Source organism: Manis pentadactyla, chromosome 2, assembly GCF_030020395.1.
Source record: "Manis pentadactyla isolate mManPen7 chromosome 2, mManPen7.hap1, whole genome shotgun sequence".
Classification (NCBI taxonomy): Eukaryota; Metazoa; Chordata; class Mammalia; order Pholidota; family Manidae; genus Manis; species Manis pentadactyla.
Window position 1 is genome coordinate 119,612,502 of NC_080020.1, and position 22,459 is coordinate 119,634,960.

Here is a 22,459-nt window from a genome sequence, read left to right on the forward strand (position 1 = left end):
TTCTGCACATGGTACCATTGCTAATATTCTGTTTTCTGCTGAGGAAGTTTGCAAAGGTTTATAGAAAGGCCTCTGTATCTTTCTCTGTGTTTAGAAAAGATAACATGCCCTCTGAGGCCAGCTTCCCTCAAGAGATGTCTGTTATCATGATAAAGGTACCTCACCTCTGCTGATGCATTTTGTAGCTCTCTCACTTCTTTAGCAGGGCTTACATAACAGGCAAATATAAGAAAAGTTAACTCAGCTAAGCAAATAAATCCACCATATGATTCCAGGTTTACAAAAGTAACCTGATGGGTATATCATGGACCAGGTCATCCTATTAACTTATAATCTTATTGCAGAAAACATTTTTTTGTAGAGATACAGGAATTCATGATCCTCCTAATATGTATTACATACCTTCCTCCGCACTATGGAGTGCCTTTGGCTTAATTCAGTTTCTTTACTCTCCCTATGATTTAAATACATACACAAGTGACTCGAGAGCATGTGTCCAAATATTTTCTCCTTTTCAATTCCTTTGAGAAAACATGTCTTTTAGAATTTTTAGATATTCCAACTTATAATCCAAAATAATTAAATGCATCCACTTATTTTTTCACAGAACACATGCAATAGCCGTAAAGAATATAATTCGTCACTCAGCAATTGGTGTTCAAGCAAAGATAGAATGAAAACAAATACCCAATCCTAAGTAATAAACACTGAATGGAATGAAAAAAAAAAGTTAGAGATATGATATATTTTTACTCAGGAATGACATAACTTATTTCAATATCTATTCACTTGTAAAGTTGTTAAAATCATATTTTTTTGTGGGGGAGGAGAAATGGAGCATACGGTTCCCCAGGAAGGCAAACAAGAGTCCACAGCATGTGCTATGCAGCTCTGGCTGTGTGTGTGGGAGGGAAAGTGCCACAGGTGGGAGGGAGGGATAGTAGTGGGGGTAAGCTGGGCCTCAGGGGTGGCTGTGAGAATGGAGCATCAGGCCAGAGGCAGGGCTGCCTGACCACTCTCTGCAGAGGAAGCGTGATCTGGAAGAATCTTGGGAGTTCTATGGGGGTGGTCCCCGTATAAAATACACCTGGGTTCCCTGGTTGCAGAAGGCCCCTCACCTCATCCTTGTAAGAAGTCCTGCTCATCCCTCCTGTCAAGCAAAACCCAATCTTAGTTGATGCCTCCCTAACTCACACAGTGGCACTGAAGGAATCAGTTTCTAGCTATGTAAAAGGCTTTAGAAAAAAATACATACAACTCCAGGCAAAATAGAAACAAAAAGAGAAATTATGAACTGATTAGCTACATCTGCCACTCCATTCAACCACATTGATGCTCCTGCTGTTCCTCAAACATTTCCTGACAGCAGTGTCCATGCATGTAAACACTATCTTGTATTGCAAACAGGACAGAAAGAAGGAACAAATTCTTCCTTTCCTTTCTATGCAGTAGCATAATCCTTAACAATGGATCTATCTGATAAAAACCGTTAAAAGAAAATAGAACTAGGTGTCACTTTCATATAAAAGCATGGACACAAATACTCCTGCTAAGTGTTCTGTGATCTTGCAACTTCTCACAGGGTGTCCCACCAGTGCCTTCAGCAGTGTGACAAGCCCCTCTTGATCCTCACTCGTGTTATTCTGGCCCACACACTTGGTCCTCCAAGCCTGTTCTGTGCCTCCAGTTATCTCTCCCTTCTTCCCCATTACTGTCTATTCTTAACAGAGCAGGCCAAGTTATTATTCTAAAATTTGAGTCAGTTCCTATCATTTCACTGGTCAGAATGCTCAATTCTTAATTAACTCAAAATAAAATTTAAAATCCTAATGATATCCTGAATGGCCCTTCAGGATTTGACTCCCACTCTTTTTCTAATCTCATCTCCCAATGCTTATCGTTCATTCTCTCCATCCAGCCACACCAGGCTCTTCACTCATCATCTTTTCACCCTGACTCCCTGCCACCTCATACTACTTCCCCCAAATTATTTTCTCCTAATATCCAGGTTCCAACCTTTCCCCTAACTATATACCTCACTTCCTTCATATCTCTGTTCAAATGTTGATTTCCACTGAGGTATCCCCAGGACTACCTCTCTCTTCTTCTGCACGTGACATGTCATATGTTTGTCCACAGCTGTCTTCAACATTTACAAGAGTGCCTGGCATATATGGGGCACAACAAATATTTATTGGGTAATGAGTGAGCGATGTTGTGGCCCTTTAGCAATGGTTTTAGGTGTTTTGATGATCTTCACCCTTTGGTCCCTCCAAAACTGTCATTCTTACTTTGACTTTGTCCTAATTCCATCCTACCTGGTCTTCACATTCTTTTATTATAAAGACCCAAATTTCATAAACAGGGACACAAGTCACAGAGATTATTAACCATCTGAGCACAGGGAATACCATGAGGGGAAAAGAGTCTTGGATAAAACAACACTAATTAAAATTTTAGATTTCTTCCAGCATCTGTGGGATCCCTAGAATGAGTTAAAGGGATTCTTGATTTATGCATTATGTTTTCCACAAGTAGAAGATGAATATTCAAAAACAAATATTCCAAGAAGTACAAAATACAATATGGCCTCCATTTATATGACCTTAATTTAGTTTATTTGGGCTACTTCTCAGCAAATAAAATTGAAATACCAAGAGATGCCTTTACTGACAAAGTGAAATTTTATATAAAAAATATTGTGAAGTGTGTGGAGGATTTGTTATTAGTTCCTTTCTTAATTTAGATCTACACTATGAATTAATTTTTCTTTATCTAGTTTTCCCTGATAAATAAAATATACTATTCTTTAATTTCACTTGTGGATGCCTTCATTAAGTGAAAAAATAATGCTTAGATTAGTAAACATCTACTAGTGCCAGGCAATGAAGTTTCATAAAGTTGAAGCTTACCATGGGATTATAATAATAGACTTACAAGCAACCATTTAATCTAACTAAATATCAGATGTTCTTTGAAGAACTTGGATATAAATAAGAGGTAAATTTTAACTAACTTAATTGTTATCACAATCCAATAATTTGGGGTTATTAATACCTCCTTTTACAAATGGGAAACAGGAGAAGAAAGAAGGTACCTAATTTGTTCAAGACCACAGAATTCATATTTTGAAAGCTCAACTCAAGGCTGTTTGGCTCCAGAATCCTTATTCTAAGAGACTAAAAGTCTATTTTATTGAATATGAATTAAGATAATTCCTACCACTAAAGAATTCATAGTATAACAGGAAAGATGAGCATATAAGACATTTAATATAATGGTATAAGTTGGAATAAGTGCTGGAATAAAAGTATGAATGGAATTTTACAGAAACTTGGATTAAGAAGTGTTTTTCCAAATATACAGTAGGTAGTAAAGCATGGAAATCTACAGGGTGATAACCTAAGTGAATTTGGGAAAGAATCTAACAAGGAGGTCCAGCCTATTCTGAGAAATAAGAAAAGACAATTATCATAAATTATTAGGTGAGTTAATGAGGTCATTTTAAATTCTCTGTCTCCATGAAATAGCTATCATATTATTCTGAGATGTGAATATTCTTGGAACATATAACTTTATAAACTTTATAAACATAATTTGAAGTCTGAAATGGAGAGCATTAACATTCATTAGATGAATCCTTCATTTACTGTTAACGTGTCTCATTTCCCTCCTTCTAAATACAAGTGCTACCTTTCAGTTCCACATACGGTAAAAGTTAATTAGGTACTTGGAAATAACATAAGCAAAGATGAAAGCCATGAACATTCCATTGTCAGTCTGTCGCATTAATAAAAGTGCAATCATCTTGCTTTATTTTAAATATGCTGTGTGAGAAAATAAGAAAAGGGAATCCAGGATCCCTAGTATGCGCCATTGTTATTTTTATTGCCAGGTTATTCTCTTATGCAAAAGTCACAGATGTTGACCAAAATTAAAGTAATAGTTCACTCTCCTGAAACTAGTACTTTACCGATTGCTTAGATAATGTGATAACTTTGAACATCACCATATGCTTTATGTCCAGTCATTGGTCTTATTACTACATTCACTTGATCTAAAACTATATTGCATCATCACCCACTCAAAAAGTTTTTGGTAAAGTAGTTTTACATTAGATAAGATTGTACCTTGTGTTTTCAACCTTGAATATTATTCTATGTAGTTTCAATTAATATTCATGATAGCTGGAATTACTGGAAGTTTTCCCCTGTACACATCTATGCCTGCTGGTCATGCTGCTGAAACATACGTAGTTTATAGAACTCAAAAGTAATAAAACGTTTTTAACTTTTACTTTTTGTAATTGATGAGAATTAAGAGAAATAGATATCATAATTAAATTCCTCCCTCTCTTTATCTGCTTCTAGACAGATCATTGTATCAAACAGTGAGCGTACAAATTCTAGAATTTTGTATTGAGTTCTCACGCTTTATGCTGTGACCATCTGGTCATTGGAAATGCAGGTGTAATAAAAACATGGAAATCACTGTGTTTACTTTGGGAAAACCATTTAGTTTATGGAAATCACTGCTTCATGGAGCTTCATAGAAACAGACAAATACACATAGTCATATAAAATAATGCCATGTCATTACAATATCTGTGTAGAAATAGAACTGATGATAGACAGTGATAGCTGGGTTGATTTGGAGGGCTAAATATGTTGCAATTCAGTTTTTTTTTTTATTTGCATGAATGGCCTCTCATCATTTGAACTAACATGTTTTCTGTCTGCAAAATCAAAAGAGCCTTTATATGCTTCAATTTTTTTCTTCCAGTTAGAATACATTCTAAACTTGTACCATAATAAATGGAAACCAATACCACCTGACCACATCAAGTTCCGTGAACCTTTACAGCACTATTCTGTTCTTATCATGGTCAGCCACACTGTCCCCTTCTGATGTTTTGCAGGTAGGTGTCATTACATGTGGATTAAACATGAAGTAGAGAAATTGCATATGATTACAAGTAAAAGATAAAAAGTGTTGACTTCTAAGGTTTGGGCTTTAATAACTGGGGGGATTTTAGGGCCATTATGAAGGAACTATGCTTCCTCCTTTCCTGACCTTTATTTTTCCTCCCTTTCCCCCTTTTTCCCTTCTATCCCTTTCTCCCTACCCCTTTCTCTCCTTCCCTGCTTCCTTCCACTCTTCCTTTTCTTTCTTTCTTCTTTCTTCCTTTATTTCCTGAAAGGAAAGGCTGCAATATGTTAACTTTTAAAGGTTCTGAAATACTCTCTTTGCTGTTGATCCTCCTCACCCCTTCATCTCCAGCTCTGCGTGCTCCAACTCAGGAATATTCACTTTAAACTACATCCATATGTCCCAATAATATACTTATGTTCTTATTAATAAAAATGGATACATTAGAATTGACTAAATAGAGAAACTGCAGAGTAAAGAAGATATTCATAACTAGCAAAACTAACTATAAATATATCAAAATTCAAGTTAATTCCATAGAAGATTGGAAGCGAAATGAACAGGCATTTCACAAAAAAAGCTATTCATGTGGCCAAATAATCATATTAAAAGATGTTCAACTTCATTAATAATTAGGGAAACTCAAATTAAAACAACAAGAAACTAATATAAATTCATGGATGTCTAAAATTAGAACACTGACAAAAGTGTTGAAGGGGCAGTGGAGGAAGGGAAGCTCTCAGAACAATCTCAAATATGGGTAGAATTTTTATGTTGGTGTGTTTGCTTTGGGAGAACCATTTGGTTTATCTACTAGAATTGAAATTTTTGCATTTTGTAACTCAGTATTCCATTTCTAAGTATGTACCCAACGTGAATGCATGCATAGTGAACCAGAAAACATATAGAAGAAATGTTCGTAATATCATTTTTCATAGTAGCTTAAAACTAAAAACTTGTACTTATATACTGTTAAATAAATTATGTTTATTAATGTAATGGAGTATTGCATAGTAATATTAATAAGTAATAAACATTTATAGGTGCATACAACTGAGATGAAACCCCAAAATATAGGATTAAAAAATTAACCCAAAAATACACATTGTGAAATACAGAGTCCTGACATTTTATTCTGTTTGAAAAAGTTTGGCTTGATTCTGTATTTTAATTGAGGTTGATCATCTAAACAGAACTGTAGTTGCACCAAATTAATATTTGACCTGAACAACCTATTTTGAACTGAAGGTTAATTGTTTCATTGATCCATAAAATAGGACATGAGTTGAAAATTCAGTTCTAGAAAGGAAATATTAAGTAGGTAACTAGTAAGAAAAGATTCAAATGGTATGGGCAGGTTCAGATTTCTATTATACTTGCTCCTATTTGCATTCATTTGCTAGGACTACCATCACACACAGATTGGGTGGCATAATAACGTAAATTGATTTTCTCACAATTCTGGGAGCTAAGGAGCCCAGCATCAATGGATCAGCAGGTCTACTTTCTGCAGAAGACTCTTTCCTTGGCTTCCAGGTGACTGTTTTTTACTGTGTCCTCACACAGTCTTTTCCTGTGTGTGCACATGCCTGGTATTTTTTTGTGTTTTCAAATGTCCTCTTCTAAGGACACCAAACAGATTGAATTAGGACCTACCCCAAAGACCTCATTTAAGCTTAAATCACCCCTTTTAAACCTTACTTCAAAGTGCAGTCGCATTCTGAGGTATTAGAGTTAGAGCCTCAACATATGAATTTTAGAGGCACCCGACTTAGCCCCTGACATTACTGTTTTGTCATCACACCCGAAACTCATTCTGTGGCCTCATGGAACAGTACCTATGTCTACAGAAAGGGAAGAGAAATCAATACAGCTTGATTTTTCTGATTATTAATCATCATGGTATGCTGCTTTTTGGATATGTAGTATTTCTTAGGCTGAGGCCAATATATTGGCTTGCTGTTTATAGACATGGAAAATTGAAAAAACGGTGAGAAAGTGTGAATGATGTTTCTTTCTTTAATACTCACCAGAACATAAGTGTTTGTGGAAAGGATCTCAATAATAATACAAGTGTTAAGGTCCATCTTGTCAATGTCAGTCAGCCCCTTTCTGACTTTCTGACAGGTCATTGAGCCTGTGTACCTAGTAACCACAATGGTAAGGATCAGAGTCAATGCTGGGCTCAGCAGCATGAACCTCTGCTCACCAACTCTCACCTGGGTACCACCACTGGTGTGGGCCCACTGCTGCAGAAGCTAGCATGTAACTCCATTCCAGGACCTCGTTGAGTGAACAGCAATCTGACAGCTTCTGGTAGCAGCTTTCACTCAGTGTTGAGTGCATTCTCAACGCTAGAGCAGAGGCACATACTTAGAGAACAGATTTGCAGTCTTTGGCTGTGGCATTTCTGCAAGTACTAACATTCACGGACATTCAGAATATAACACTCATCCCACATTTATCTCATACAAGACTTATTTCATCTAGACAATCCATTTCATGTCGTGATTATGGATTCATGTATAAATAAATCATTGATCTTGGAATTAGTGCATTTGAAAGGATAGTAAAGTGGCTTGCTGATTCCACCAAGCTGGAAATAAGACTGACTTATCTCAGAAGATAGTTTCAGACATGCCTTAAGCCAGAAGCCAGTCTTTGATGGCATCTTTTGGATAGTAAGGAAACAAAGGATCCAACTAGCCATGTTTCCATCACCACTATCAAATTTTTTCTTTCCTGCACCATGACTTTGAGCTCAGTTGTTTTGAGGCACCAGTGAGGGGCCTAAAAGAATGCTTCCAGCAGGGAACATCATCATTTCTTTCCTTTGAATTTGAAATTGAAACTATCCAGGGCTCCTGGTTTTCTACTGAATAAGCAGAAATGCTTATCCTAAATACTGGGGCAAAAATGGGATGCTGCTAGGTATTGCAGGAATGGAGGGTCATGTCTGAAATCTGGCCGATTCACTGAAGTTTCTTCCAGTACTTTCTTGCCCAATGATTTTGATCAATGGATAAATAACACAATAAAAATCAGATCATCAGGGACTCTGCTCCTATAAAATTAAAGATTTCAATCTTTAATCCATCAATTCAATCCATTAAACCAGATAAAGAGCCCTGTTAGGTGAGGTGTTGGTAGAAGATAAAGGAAATATAGAAAGACTGGTAGAAGGAAACTAATGATTACCTCCTTAGGTTCATGCAGTTGCAGAAATAAGATAGTAGACGCTGTGTGTGAGGTTAATTGGGATGTCCTTTATCTCCCTGCTGTGTTATAGAAAGGACATGTGGTAGCTAACATTTTAAGTTTTAGGTGGAAGTGTGCCTGAACTGCCATTATATCAAGATGATTCAGTAGCTGACAGGCATTTTTGTGTCCTCTGTTATATAATTTTTCAGCTGACTAGAGGACAACAATGGATGTTGTGGTGTAAAAAAAGGTGTAAGGGGCAAGATATGTTCCATTAAACTTTACTTTTGTTCCCACAGGCTGACATATCTTGAATAAATCCCAAAGCCCCCTTTTTCTCTGGTCTTTGGCTGATAACCAAAAATGAGTCCCAGAAGGACAGAGAAGGAAAGGTGAGTGAGGTTGGTGAGTGAGCCTCAGCTCCCTCTGTAAGGGTTTGGTAACCTCTTATCAAAGGTCACTGGTTACAGTAAGTGTCTCTCTGCACAGCCCTTGTTCTGCCAGCACTTCTTTCCCTTCTGCCTCTTGCTTCTTCAGATCTCTGTTGGTTTAAGTTCCCCACTGTTAATACTTCCAGGAAACTACCCTGGTCACATGATTAGAATTAGTCCATTTGTTAAACTTTAAAATTAACATATTTTATTGGTTCAGGTGACTAAATCAAATACTGAGAACAAAATATGTTAGTAAAGATTTTATAAAAATAATCAGTTCCATATTAATATACTGCCATAAAATCAGTAACACTTCAAATAACCTCCAACAATCTTGGAATTTTCTTCCATTGGCATAAATTACTTCTACTTGACACTTAAAACTATTATTATTATATACTGATAAACAGAATTGGCTACCAAAAGACTATTAATATGTAAGAGAATCACTCAAAAAAAGAAAGTGCCAGTTTGGGGGAAGAAATTTAGTAACTAATGGCACTTTGCCAAGTGAGAAGCAGATGTTGAACTATAAGTATCAAAGAAACATGAACAGAAAAGGAAATAGCACCATACTATGGAAGTTTTAGTTTAGAAAGTACAAAATCTGAACCTTAACATGAACACCAAGATGGGAAAGCAAAGGTGTAATGATATCAGTCACATTTTTGTGTGATGTTTCTAAAGGATAGATGGGTCCTTTTTTAATTCAAAAACTATTATGATAATAACAAATTCAAATCACAAGATTTTTGGAAAGTTTAGAATAAAACTCTTGGTATATAATGACGGCAAAGTTCACTGAAGTGGATAGACTGTATTAACATTTGGAACAAACGTGGATTTTAAATGTATATAGAATCCAAGAAGCAATGTACCAGTTTGTAGAGCTCAACAAAAAGCACTGAACTAGAAATATTTGCCTGTGAAAACAATCTTCTGCCAGAGAATTAATATCTTCACCAGTGAATTTATTCAATAAAATGAAAAAAGATATTCTTTTGTATGAAAGGGTCAGTTCAGAGATCCTTCTATGTTCAATACAGATCATTTCATGGGCAAATGTATAAACCTCTTTTCCCTCTGGCCACATCACTGCTTACATTATGCTTTGATGGATATTGAATAGTAACTACAAAATGGTTATTCCTCAAAAGCCTGAATTTTCTATTTGGTATCATAACCATGCCAAATTTGTAACAGCAGTCTTATAAATATAGCTCAGTTATTTATTATATAGATATATAATGAAACATTTTCTTCTTTTTTTGAGCATTTCCAAAAGAAATAATATTGAAGTGAGTGTAGGTATGGAAATTTATATCCAAAGGCAAAACCAGCATTTTATGGGATAACTTCTGAGACTGAAAAAACAAAGAATCAGTATACTTTAATGACTATTGTACATTACAAACTCACAGGTATGATGCACACTGTTGTTCCCAGTAATAACCAGGGTTATACTTACAGTCTATTACCTAGCAGATGGTGGAACATATAATGCTATCTTCCTACCACTATACATTTGATTTTTAAAAGTATAGGAGTGAATTTTTAAAAGAATACAAACTGGAAAGCTTCTCTCTATACATAAACATTTATTAGAGTTTAAATTACCCAGTTAAAATGGTAGCAGTTTTTTTTTTGTGAAACCCTGTTAGCAGTTTAATGTTTATGTAGGTGTATAATTGAAGTCTAAGGGGATTTTTTTCCATTCTGTTTAAAATGTAGTTAAGAGTTAAGAAGTAAAAAAAAAAAAAAAAAAAAAAAATACCTGGTATTATTTTGATCAAATGTTCAGTTTTATATCTGAACTGTTTATATAGGCATAGAATATTTTTAAGAGACAGTGGAGACAACCCAGCCCATTTCTTTTATTCTATAGTTGGGGAAACTGGAGTTCAGATGGTTTGTGTGATGTGAAACGGTGTGTGGCTAGTTAATGGCAAACAACACCAAATATAATACTGATTTCTATAATGGCTATACCATTACATTCTCAACAAACAGGTGTAAGTGTTCCCTTTCCTCCACATCCTCATAAACACTTATTTTTATCTTTTTGATAATAGCCATTATAACAGGTAGGAGGAGATATTTCACTGTGGTTTTGATTTGCATTTCCCTGATAATTTGTGAAAAAATCAAAAATAGAATTACCATATGATTCAGCAATCCCACTTCTAGATATATATCCAGAGGAACTGATATCAGGATATTGAAGAGTTATCTGCTCTCCCAGGTTTATTGTGACATTATTCACAATAGCCAAGATATGGAAACCTTAAATGCCTGTCAACAGATGAAAGGCTAGGGAAAATGTGGTGACTTTATGTATAGAATAGAATATTAGTCAGTCTTAAAAAAGAAGGAAATCATGGCATTTGCAACAACACAGATGAACCTGGAGGACATTATGTTAAATGAATGAGCCAGACGTATAAAACCAAATACTGCATGATCTCTTACATGTAGAATCTAAAATAGTCAAAATCACAGAAGCAGAGCATAGAAGGTTGGCTTCTGGGGCTCAGGGAAAGGGGTAATGGAGTGATGTTACTTAAAGTGGAGTGATGATGCTCAAAAGAAGTAGTATGATGTACTAAATCATAGTTAAGGATTCCTTCCATGCTATTCCACTGTTAATACTTTATATGACACTTTCCAAAATTGGTGTCTTTAAAATGCACATACCTTCCATAGCATATATCTTGCGTTAGGAACTAAATATCTAAAAAATTCTAATTTACACACTAATTTACACAAACATAAAAGATTATTTCCAAAAGTGTGAGTTAGGACAAAGATTCCGTTAATTGTATCATTATTCTGAGAAACTCTGCTAATAAATAGAATATTCATAGGGTGTACATGACTGAATTCATCATAAATGGTAATACATATGATACCTTTTCTAAACAAAGTTTACTACATATTAAGATAAAATTATGTTATTGAGAAAAATAATCTTCATCTGAGTAGTTGATATTATGTAGTTCTACAAGCAGAAAGAATCTAATAGGCTTAAAGTGTGAAAATCACCAGTTAAGTGGGGAATATTTATCTACACAGCACATGTAGCTGAGAGATTTACTGATTACAAAATATCTACCTTCCTGACTGCTCTAGATCTTCTACATGTGCGGTTTAATGTCACACTCCATTGGGCCTTACCCTCGTGGGGTAAGTGCAGCCATTCACAGATCCTCAGAATCCATGCCATTACTGAGGATGTGCAGGCCACATATCTAACCCCAAATTTCCTGAACTTTCACTTAAGATCCCCCCAAAACAGCAAAAATTCTGTTCCATTCAGCCTTCTTTTCCCACCATTATACAAAAGCCAACACATTCCTTATTTTATCACCTTGTTCTTTTTCCTTAAATTTTCAAAGTGTTTTCCCCTACACATAACCAATGTGAGGCAACTGAAAAATTAAATCTATGACTGTTACCTGCAGGTTCTTATGCTCCTCCTCCCCAGAAGGAAGGCCACCTGAGAAGCATCAATCTGCAAGGACCCTTGCCTTATGCATTCATTCGAAAGGACAAATGATTTGAGAAGTGTCAGTATTGATTATTATGTAAATCCAACATAGCTGATGTTTACAGCATTTTTAACCACATTAGGCAATCTGTTCCACTATGGTAAAGGGAAGAACACAATTCCCTTTTCTGTAGTGACTTGGCTAACTGTGGCTTTTGCTCACTCAAAAAGGGGCAAAGCTCTTATATTTATTATTTGGGGTAGGTAGCCTCCAATGGCTCCTAATAGTCCCCATCTTCTCAATACTCTTTTAAATTCCTTCCCTTGTACTAGGCTGAACCTACTTCCAACTATTAGAATGTGGAAAAAAGATGATGGACTAGAACTAATGTGATTAAGTTATGGGAAATTATGACTATTGTGTTGCTAGCAGATTGTCTCTATTGCCTTCTTGCACACTTTGATGAAGCTTGATATTTTGGAGAGGCTCACATGGCAAAAATAACCAACAGTGGCTTTCAGCTAATCGCCAAGAACAGAGGGATTCTGTCCCGTAGCCTGTGGTGACTGAATTATGCCAACAGCCACAAGAGCTTGGAAGCAGGTCCTTCCCAAACTGAGCATTTAAATGAGTTTCTGTCCCTAACTGACATCTTGCTTGCAGCCCTGTGAGACACTAGAGAACCCAGTTAAAGCGTTGCCAGAGCCCTGACCCACAGAAGTGTGACATAATAAATACCCTGTGCTTTAAGCACTAAGGTTGTGATAATTTGTTATGCAAAAATATGTAATTAATACTTAATAAAAACTGAATACCACATCCAATTCCTGATCAGTCAGCACTTATGACATAAACCCTTAGTAATGGTATATCTCCTACAAAGTTATTATACTACTACTAATCATTTAATCTGAAAATTCAAAGTAGTAAGGATTCTTCAGGCATCTTCTATCTTTCTGTATACATCTTGATTATTTTACACTGTAATCCTTAGTACTAGTAGATAATTCTTTATCTTACACTGAGCCTGCATAGCTGTATGTTTTGTTGTTAAATGTCTCAGGGGATAATACTATGCTTATTATATTTTCCAGTTCTCACAGAAGCACTGGAATGGTGATGTGAGCCATTTCTTATTTCTAGTACTAATCTTAAAGTAATGTGATTAGGGCCTCCCTTCTCCCTGTGATGGGTTTTGCTTTTGCCAATGTTTTCTATAACAGCAGTGGATTTGTATCATTTGTCATTCCCCTGTCACTTTGGCTTTCTTTTCCTACTAATTCAGCCATTTACAAAAGGATCATGTGAATAATCCAAATTCCACTGGTAGTATTGTCTGTCACATGCCACAAAAGTTTCATTAGCTTAAAACGTGGATGAGATGGCAACCATCCCAGCATTAAAAAATTCTAAGTACTTCCCTCCTCATCATATTTTAAATTCAATAAACCTTTTTCTTTCTATATTTATTTGGTGGGGAGGGGGTGTTTTCACATCAGTGTCACTGCTGTTATCAACAATCTGCAGGCCACATAGTTAGTAATGCAATATTAGTTGGCTCTATGTTCAGAATTCACAAAAAATATCGGAAAGACACTTAACTTGAAAGTTTACATAGCAGGTAACCGGGTTTTCACAATATGTTAAGAGCAGTTTCTAGGCTTATCAACAACATAGTGAGCATCTGATTGCAAGAACTGAGCTGTAGAAGATGGGAACAATTTCAACTTATAGAAGTTATACCCTCAATTCTCTACCCACCTTTTTTACTGCACTAATTATACAGCCCCTCTGAGAGTATATACCAAGGGACACTTTTCATTTTGTAGCTTCACTTCATCAGAGAATTCAGAATAATTAATTTCAATAATCAAGTACAATCTGAACACTCCTTTGTGTTAGTTTATATATTTTGCACAGCAGGATTGTAAGAAGGTAGATCAGTGCTGTGAATATCAAGTCTCCCTGGTACTATTCTAAAAACAGAATAGGGAACAAGAACAAAGACAGACAACATTTAATGTAATGATGATCATTAGGTAGGAGTAGGAACTAATAGAAATAAAAAGCTATGTCAGAAAGATCAATATATATGTATATCTATCCATTATTAGCCTGTCATGTCACTAGATTAAGTGGAAAAATATGAAAATACAAAATTTATAAAAGGCTCTTTCAATGAATAAGATTATAAAGTTTGTATTTATGTTTACTCATGAAGCAGTTAGACTTTTTATCAAAGCACTTTGTAAGAAGTAAGAAACATAGGCATTTCATAAAAGCATTGGCACAATTGAAATCTTTCAAATATAGCACATAAAAGAAACAAATAGAGCAAACAATAAAATGATAGCCACATACTTTAAGCTAATAGCTTCTCTAGATAGCACTTTATCTTCAGGAGGGGAAGTAGGATATAGCTAAAATACCAATGACATTGTCTTTAGATTCAGCCAGTGTAGCCATCACGCTCAGCGTAGAGCTTTGGGTGAGTGGATAACATTATTTTCTCATAATGCATTTAGCTAGCTCTCCGTTTTAGCCTTGGGCTGACACAGATAGTAACTACAAATAGTACTGGTCAGGAGGATTCTCTGTTTTGTTTTTGTTTTTTATTGCTGTTTTGGCTTACATAACAAACATTCCTTTTTTACTGTTCTGAATGCTGGGACGTCCAGTTTCAAGGTGGCAGCTTGAGTTCTTGGTGAGAACTTCCTCCTTGCCTTGAAGAAGGCCACGTTCTTGCTGAGGCCTCACGTGGTTCAGGAGAGCTACAGAATAAGTTGTCTGGTATCTCTTCTTATGAAGGCCCTAATCTCATCAGGAAATCCCCACCTTCTTGATGTCATCTAAATCTAATTACTTCCCAAAGGCCTCATCTCCAAATACAGCAGCACTGGGGGTAGGGATTCAACATAGGATTTGGGTTGGGGGAGCAATTCTGTCTATACCAATATTTTTAAAAGTGCAAGATTATTGAGGTTGTTAAACCTCACAGGAAGGAGTCTGAGAAATATAGTTATTTTCTTCGGGTTTTTCAATCTCTGGGTTAAGGAAGTTACATTAGAGAGGGATTAGGATCAGTATTCTCACTTTCCTGATGAAAGAACTAAAATACAGAGAGCATAAGTAATCTGAACAGTCACTCAACCAAGATTTGAGCATAATCTAACTCCTACATTTATATCCCTTATCATGGCATTATGTTGCCTTCTCCAAAAACTTAGTAGATGAGGCAGTGATCACTTACTGACAATGATACTGGAAACAGTGAGAATGTTTTTATAACAAGTATTTGACATACTGATTTTTAATGATTGTTTTCATCCCATATTAAACATACACACTTTCCACACATTCTAACTTACATATATGTATATATATATACATACCCACACAAAGATAAAAATTACGAAGAACTGGTAGGAATATTGTTTCAAATGAGTAAGAACACAGTATTTTTAAAAGAGCACTGCAAAAAAAAAAAAACAAACAAAAAAACCCAACCTGTTAGTTGTTTAATGAAACTGATAAGTAGGTAGGTGTGAGATGAGGCTGATGAACAGAGGTCAGTATATTAGATATTAACAAGTTTCTCTTCTTTATGAATTCCAAAAATCTATTTATACAGTAGTATGATATCTGCATGACATTTTATATGTGATTTATATCATTTAATTTTAAATGATTTTTCTGCTTCTTATTTCTAAACAAAGGGTTTAAGTTTAGATGTTTTTAATCTTATTTTCTATGAAAAAGATTCTGCAAAATGAAATCTGATTTTTTAAATGTTTCCAAAATATTTTCATTGTTATATTCATTTATTACACATACCACAACAGATAACCAATTATTACCAAGGCTGAGAAATGTGAATTGGTTGTATTTTTAAAAATGAAATAATAGTGAAACCAATGTTTCATATACTCTCCCTTCTGCATAGGTTACCATTTTAACTGTGACTCATCAGATTTTGATTTATCTCTTTATCCGTTCTTGTAGCTAATGGGGAACAAATTACTTATTACTCATGAAAGACACTAACTACCTAGTGTTGCAGAAAAAGAGAATATTACAATTTACATTTAAATGAGATTTGAAATGTTAATGAACAGATCCAGTGTTCTAATTATCTCTACAAATACTTTAAATTAAGGTGAACTTTTGTAGATGGATCTTTCCTTGAGTCTTACTCTAGGTTGCCTGATAGCATATAAAGTGGATAGCACATGTATCAGATATGTGTGTTGTCATAATGTAAAATCTTGCAGTCAAATAATTGTGATTACTATTAATAAACATATAATTTCACTGTAATGAATAATCATTTTCACATAAAATATAAAATTGTGAAACTATGACAGTATTGTTGAGTTTTGGGTTTTATTTATTTCCCTCTGGTAAAAAAACAAAAAATATAGTGATACGATTGCTTGGCGATATAGAGTTCGATAAAAATTATCCACTCAACAACATAGGTATTTCCTTCTTCCCTTAACACAGTACTTTCTGTAATGCATAAACGTGTTTGTAAGCAGCAAAAAGCTACAAAATGACAAACAAGTTCATATGTAATTTTTCAGTAGTTCACTAGGCTTTGGGCTACCGAAAAAAAATGAGTTCAGCATGAAATCATCCATTCACTAAATGTAGGGATTCATAGTTGAAAACACAGAATACAAGCACCTCATCTTTTTTCCATATCCCTATTTAAATATCTACACTAACCTAGAAAAGGATATTGTGGTTCCCTCCCAAATTTATGCAGTTTCTTGATAAATTTATTCAGTGAAGTATCTCAAACATAAGAGCATCTCTAGGATACAAGAACTCAAATAATGACTGAAAAAAAAGAGGCTTTAAGTATTGAAGGGAAGTTAATAAAACATTTTGAAAGAAATCAGAGTAATAGACTGAAAACCAATCCAAACTGCATATAGGAAACGGTACTGAGGGTAAGGGTTGCAAAAACAACAGCTTAATACATCAATTTATCACAGTTATTATATGCTTTAAATAGGACTGTAAAAAGTTGCAGTGGATTGGAGATAATAACCATAATGCCTAGCACTGTACAACACCATTTCATAGTATTTGGTCTCATTGGAAGCATATGAATAGCTTCTTCCTCATACATGGAGAAAACAAACACAACAAATAGTGGATTTATATTTTAAATCAGAGAAAAGAAGGAATAGGTAAGTGAAACATAGTCATTAATTTTCCCACATGTTTAAAAAATTTTATCTGAAACATGACAATGTCCTTCTGTATTAGTTTTCTCTGGCTGCTATAAGAAAATGCTATAGTCAGGGTGGTTTAAACAGCAGACATTAACTTCTCACAAATCCAAGACCAAGATAGCCAGCATGGTAGGGTTCTGGTTAGGACCTTCTTACCGGCTTACAGAAGGCTGCCTTTGTGCTGTAACCTAATGTGACAGTGAAATTTCTAGAGAAGAGCTTGCTGGTCTTTTTTTATTAAGGACGCTAATTCCATCATGAAGGCTCCACCTTCATAACTTCATCTAACCCTAATTATCTCCCACATGCTCTATCTCCAAATACTATAAAATTGTGAATTAAGGCTTCAACATACGAATTTTGGAGGGCAACAATTCAGTCCATAGCATTCCATCCTTGGCACCCAAAACTCATGTCCTTATCACATACAAAATGCATTGATAGCATCTCAGCAGCCCAGAAGTCTCAATTCATTCTACCATCAAGTCTACAGTCTACAGTCCAAAATTTCACCAAAATGCTATCTAAATCAGATATTAGTGAGACTCAAGGGTACATTTCATCTTGAGGCAAAATTCCTTCCAACTGTAAACCTGTGATGTCAGAAAAAGCATGTGCTTCCCAACTACAATAGGATAGCTATTCACATTCCAAACGGGAGGAATAGAGAGGAAAGAAGGAACACTGGGTCCCAAGCAGGTCCAAAACCTAGCAAGGAAAATCTCATTACATTTTAAGGCACCTGAATAATCCTGGTTTCATTGTTCTGTCCTTCAAGCCCATGTGTCCCACCAAAACCAGAGAGGCAGACCCATGCTTTGAAACTGAAACTGAAGGGGAACTAGCCGTGTTCCTGGGGGTTGTGGTGGGGGTAGCAGTCCTGACGATCCTTGAATTGCCTTGGGCATCATTTATCCTTTTCTTGAGGAACAATTCCTTTCTCAGCAGAAGAGCTCTATGTCCTGTCTTGTAAAATCCAAGAAGTCCGACAGCCTTCCATCAGTGTGTCCTGTTTGATCCGCCCCTTTTAATTCCAACGGGCAGTGTGTTTGCTGGTATAATTCCATCTCTGTCCCTGGCCTTTGCGAAAATGGCTGATCACCACAACCATAAACTCTTTACCAAATGATGGCTCAGCCATACTCTTAGCGTCTCTTTAGAACAAGCTTTCTCACTTTTGCAACATGAATAGGCTGGTTCCTTTAGGTTTAACAATTCTATCTTCAATTTGTATCTTTCCCGTCACATTTTACTGTTAGCACTCAGAGCAAACTGCTCCTTCAACACTTTGCTCAGAAATCTTCTCAGCTAATTATCCAATTTCATCGCTCACATATTTTATATTACACAAACACTAGAACACAATTCAACCAAGTCATTTGCCAGTTTATAACAAGGATCACATATCCTCCAGTTGCCAATAACATGTTCCTCATTTCCATCTGAAACCTCACTGGAATGGCCTTTACTGTCCTTACTGTCCGTATGTCTGCCAACATTCTTTTTGTTATTATTTACTGATGTATTCTCTAGAAGCTGTCTCTACCACGTTCCTCCTCTCTTTCTGAGACCTCATCACAAACACCTTTTAACAGTCACTTTGTGGCAGTATCAGCGTTTTCTGGCGTGCACCTCAAAGCACTTCCAGCCTCTACTCATTACCCAGTTCCAAAGGCACATCCACATTTTAGGTATTTGTTACAACAGCAGCTCACTTGTGGTACCAATTCTCTTCTGAGCTCGGGCTATTATAATGAAATACCATGAACTGGATGGTGTAAAACGGCAGACATTCACTTCCCACAGTTTTGGTTGCTGGAAGGCTGAAATCAGGGTGCCAGCATGGTTGAGTTCTTGATAAAGACCCTTTTCTGGCTTGCAGGTGGATATTTGCTCACTATCCTCACATGACAGTGAAAGACAGAAAGCAAGCTGCCCTAGTCTCTACTTCCATGGGCACTGATACCACCATGAAGATTCCACTCTCATTACCTCAGCTAAACCTGATTACCTCCCATAGGCTCCCATCTCCAGACACCATCACACTGGAAATCAGGGCACCATCAAATGGATTTTGGGGTCACAGAACATTAAGTCCATAACATTTTCTTTCCACTTTTTTCCCCATAATTCAAAAGACACACATCTTAACCACATTCAGCTTAACCAAGAGAACATCAGGTCTGTCATCTAGGTTTGGTGCTATGTTTATTAGAGCATTGCTGTATTTATTAGAAAGTCAAGATATTTAAGATAAGTAGGAAGTTTTTCTATGGTTTATTATAATGAAAAGACTGAACAGACATGAAGTATGTTGTCTAAACTCTACTTTTAGCATGAGGCTGTTGCAAAACATTTCTTTAAAAATATTATAATGAAGAGATTTTAGGAACACATACACAGTGTTTACAAAAAAGAAAAGAACTTCCCCCTAAAAAATGAATTCAACTTTTTAATCATCAATTTAAAAAATTTTACTCAATTTTCCATTAAAGTTAAGATAGAAATCTCACATATTAATTTGTACAGAAGAAAAGTGGAGAAATTTTATAATTTTATAAAAAGTCAAAAGAAATGTAGGTATAACAACTAAATCTGAAATTAGAAATTTAGTAAATGTAAAAGTTAACAAATATATAATAAAAGATAAAGGTTAGCCAAAGTGACATTGAAGTGACTTCTGAAATTTAAATTCAATAGCAAAATCAGAAATGAAAAACAAGGTAGGTTTTAAAATACACAAATTAAAAAGTTGGAAAACAAATTTTATACCGTGTAAAACATACCTAGGACCACATATTTAGTTAATATTATAATCAATGTTTTAATCTACTTTGTATTTTTAACTGAGAAATGATTACAACTAAAAAAGAAATGCAAGATGGGTCCAGAACATATGAAAAACTAAATAGTAATTTACAGGAATTATAAGTGAAAGCATAAGAAAACTTGCATTGTCCATGCCATTGAAAAAAACGTAGCATAAATTTATTTGATCCTTTTCTCATTTCTAGAAGCTTAGTCTGTTCTAGGCAGACAGCGGCAGTGGGGATCTCCCAGTGAATATAATTCAATTCGGATCGTGGGCAGAGTTGATTGCTTTTCGACACCTGACCCCAATTAGGCCATTGATAATCCATTTCCTACTTCTTGTGCACTTGGACATGGTGTTTTATTGAGAAATGCTGAATTGCAAGAAGGGGTAAAGGACCTGAATAAGAATTTGTCCCAGGAAAATTTACTAACAAGCCAAGATAGAGTTGGCTTTTCACTCACCAGTTGGCTTAATAATCAGAGAATGTCAAACTATAAAAAGAGTAAGATGAATTAGATGCACAAGGAAGGGGAGAGGCTGACAAGGGTCAGGAAATCATGATCACCGTACCTTTAGTTCCATTTTCTCCTGGGTCCCAGTTATATTATAGTGCCTGAATTCTGTATGAGACAAGAGTTATAATAAATCCCTCTTCCAGGAGACCAGTGAGTCTTTGTCACAGAGGCACTGTGAATTAATATCATGACACAACAGAGCATATTCAAATGGGGTTTTCTTAGGCAAAGGATACAGGATAGCAGGAGATAAAACAGGTACCAATAAGCAATGGAGACTAAAGACTTCCAGGCACAGCTCCCCAGGATGCACTTTTCCATATTATTACCATCAAGATATGTGAAAGAAATTTGTTTCAGAGGAGCTTAAAAGCAAAAGTTGCCAGCAGTATATTTTTATGTCTCACTGGTTACAAAGCCAAGCCAGGCTGTGTAACCCTTTAAAGAAGACATAAACCATCAACCTATTCATATCTAAATAATGTAACATAACTGCTCTGGGTGTTGCCAGGAGAATCTAAAACTTTAATAGCATGTTATAAATAATGATCTAGCCCATCTCATTCTTATTTGGCCAAAAGAAACCACTGGATTTGCAGGCATTCCAGAAAGAAGCAAAGAGCTGAACAGCTCTAAGCTACATGTTATATACAATCTAACATAAATGGAGATAAAATATGTTGATTATATATATTTGTTTATTATTACCTGGTTTCCAAACCACTTCAAAGTATATTTCAAAAATATTTTAATGTATTTTTTTCAATAAGCAAAATCAGGGATATGGATTAACAGTTCTTAAACCAAAATACTTGTATACTAGAACTGAACAAAAAAGTAAATAGGTGGCAAGTGTGGGAGTCAGGTTTCTTGCTGTTGAAGGGAGAGGTTGCAGATAAGCAAAGGGAGACAGCTGGAGTAATGTGGGCGGTAAAAGATTAGAATTAGAGACAGCAATATGAGGGGACATTTAGCTTGTTACAAAGACATCTACTTACATATAGAAGTACTTATAAATATATGGGGATACACAGGACTAGTGCAGACACATATATTTCCTGGTCCATGGATTCTAGCTGAGTGGGTCAAGGATATCCAGATAGTAATGAGTATATCCAACACACGGATCTTGGGTCCCAATACCAATCACCAGTATTAGAGGGAATAGTAGTTCCTGGAGAAATGATTGAGTCTAGAGTTGGGATTGGAAATATGTCACTTAAGCCTGGAGCATCTTACAGGGCTAGAAAGTAAGGAACTGACAGCATACACACACACACTCAAAGGAGTTAAGTTGGAGACAAAGGAGCCAAACAAATGAATTTCCAAAGGTCAAACTGGAACAATTTGAGCAGCAAAATAAATAAAGTATTATATCATTATCCAAAGAATAAAATATACAAATGTCCATACTGATATAAATATATAAATGAATAAATGTGAGAAAAACAACAATCTTATGTGCAGAATTACAAATAATTTATACAGAAACTCTGTTTCCAGGAGATAACCTTCCATTCCTTCAGCATGAATTGCATATAGTGATTTTCTTCAAGTTTCTAGATGGTATAGTATGGAAAAGGGGAAAAAGATACTTTATAATGAAGAAACCTGAAAATATTTCCTCAGTCCAGTGATTAGGCATGTTGGTGATAAGGCATGTTGATGTCATGTGCACTGATATGATAAGAATGGTCAAAAACGCATAGACCATACCTAATCATGAGAAAATCATCAGAACAGATCTCAATTGAGGGTCATTGTACAAAACACCAGAACAGTATTCATTAAAACCATCAAGGTCATTAAGACAAAGATAACCCAAGAAACTCTC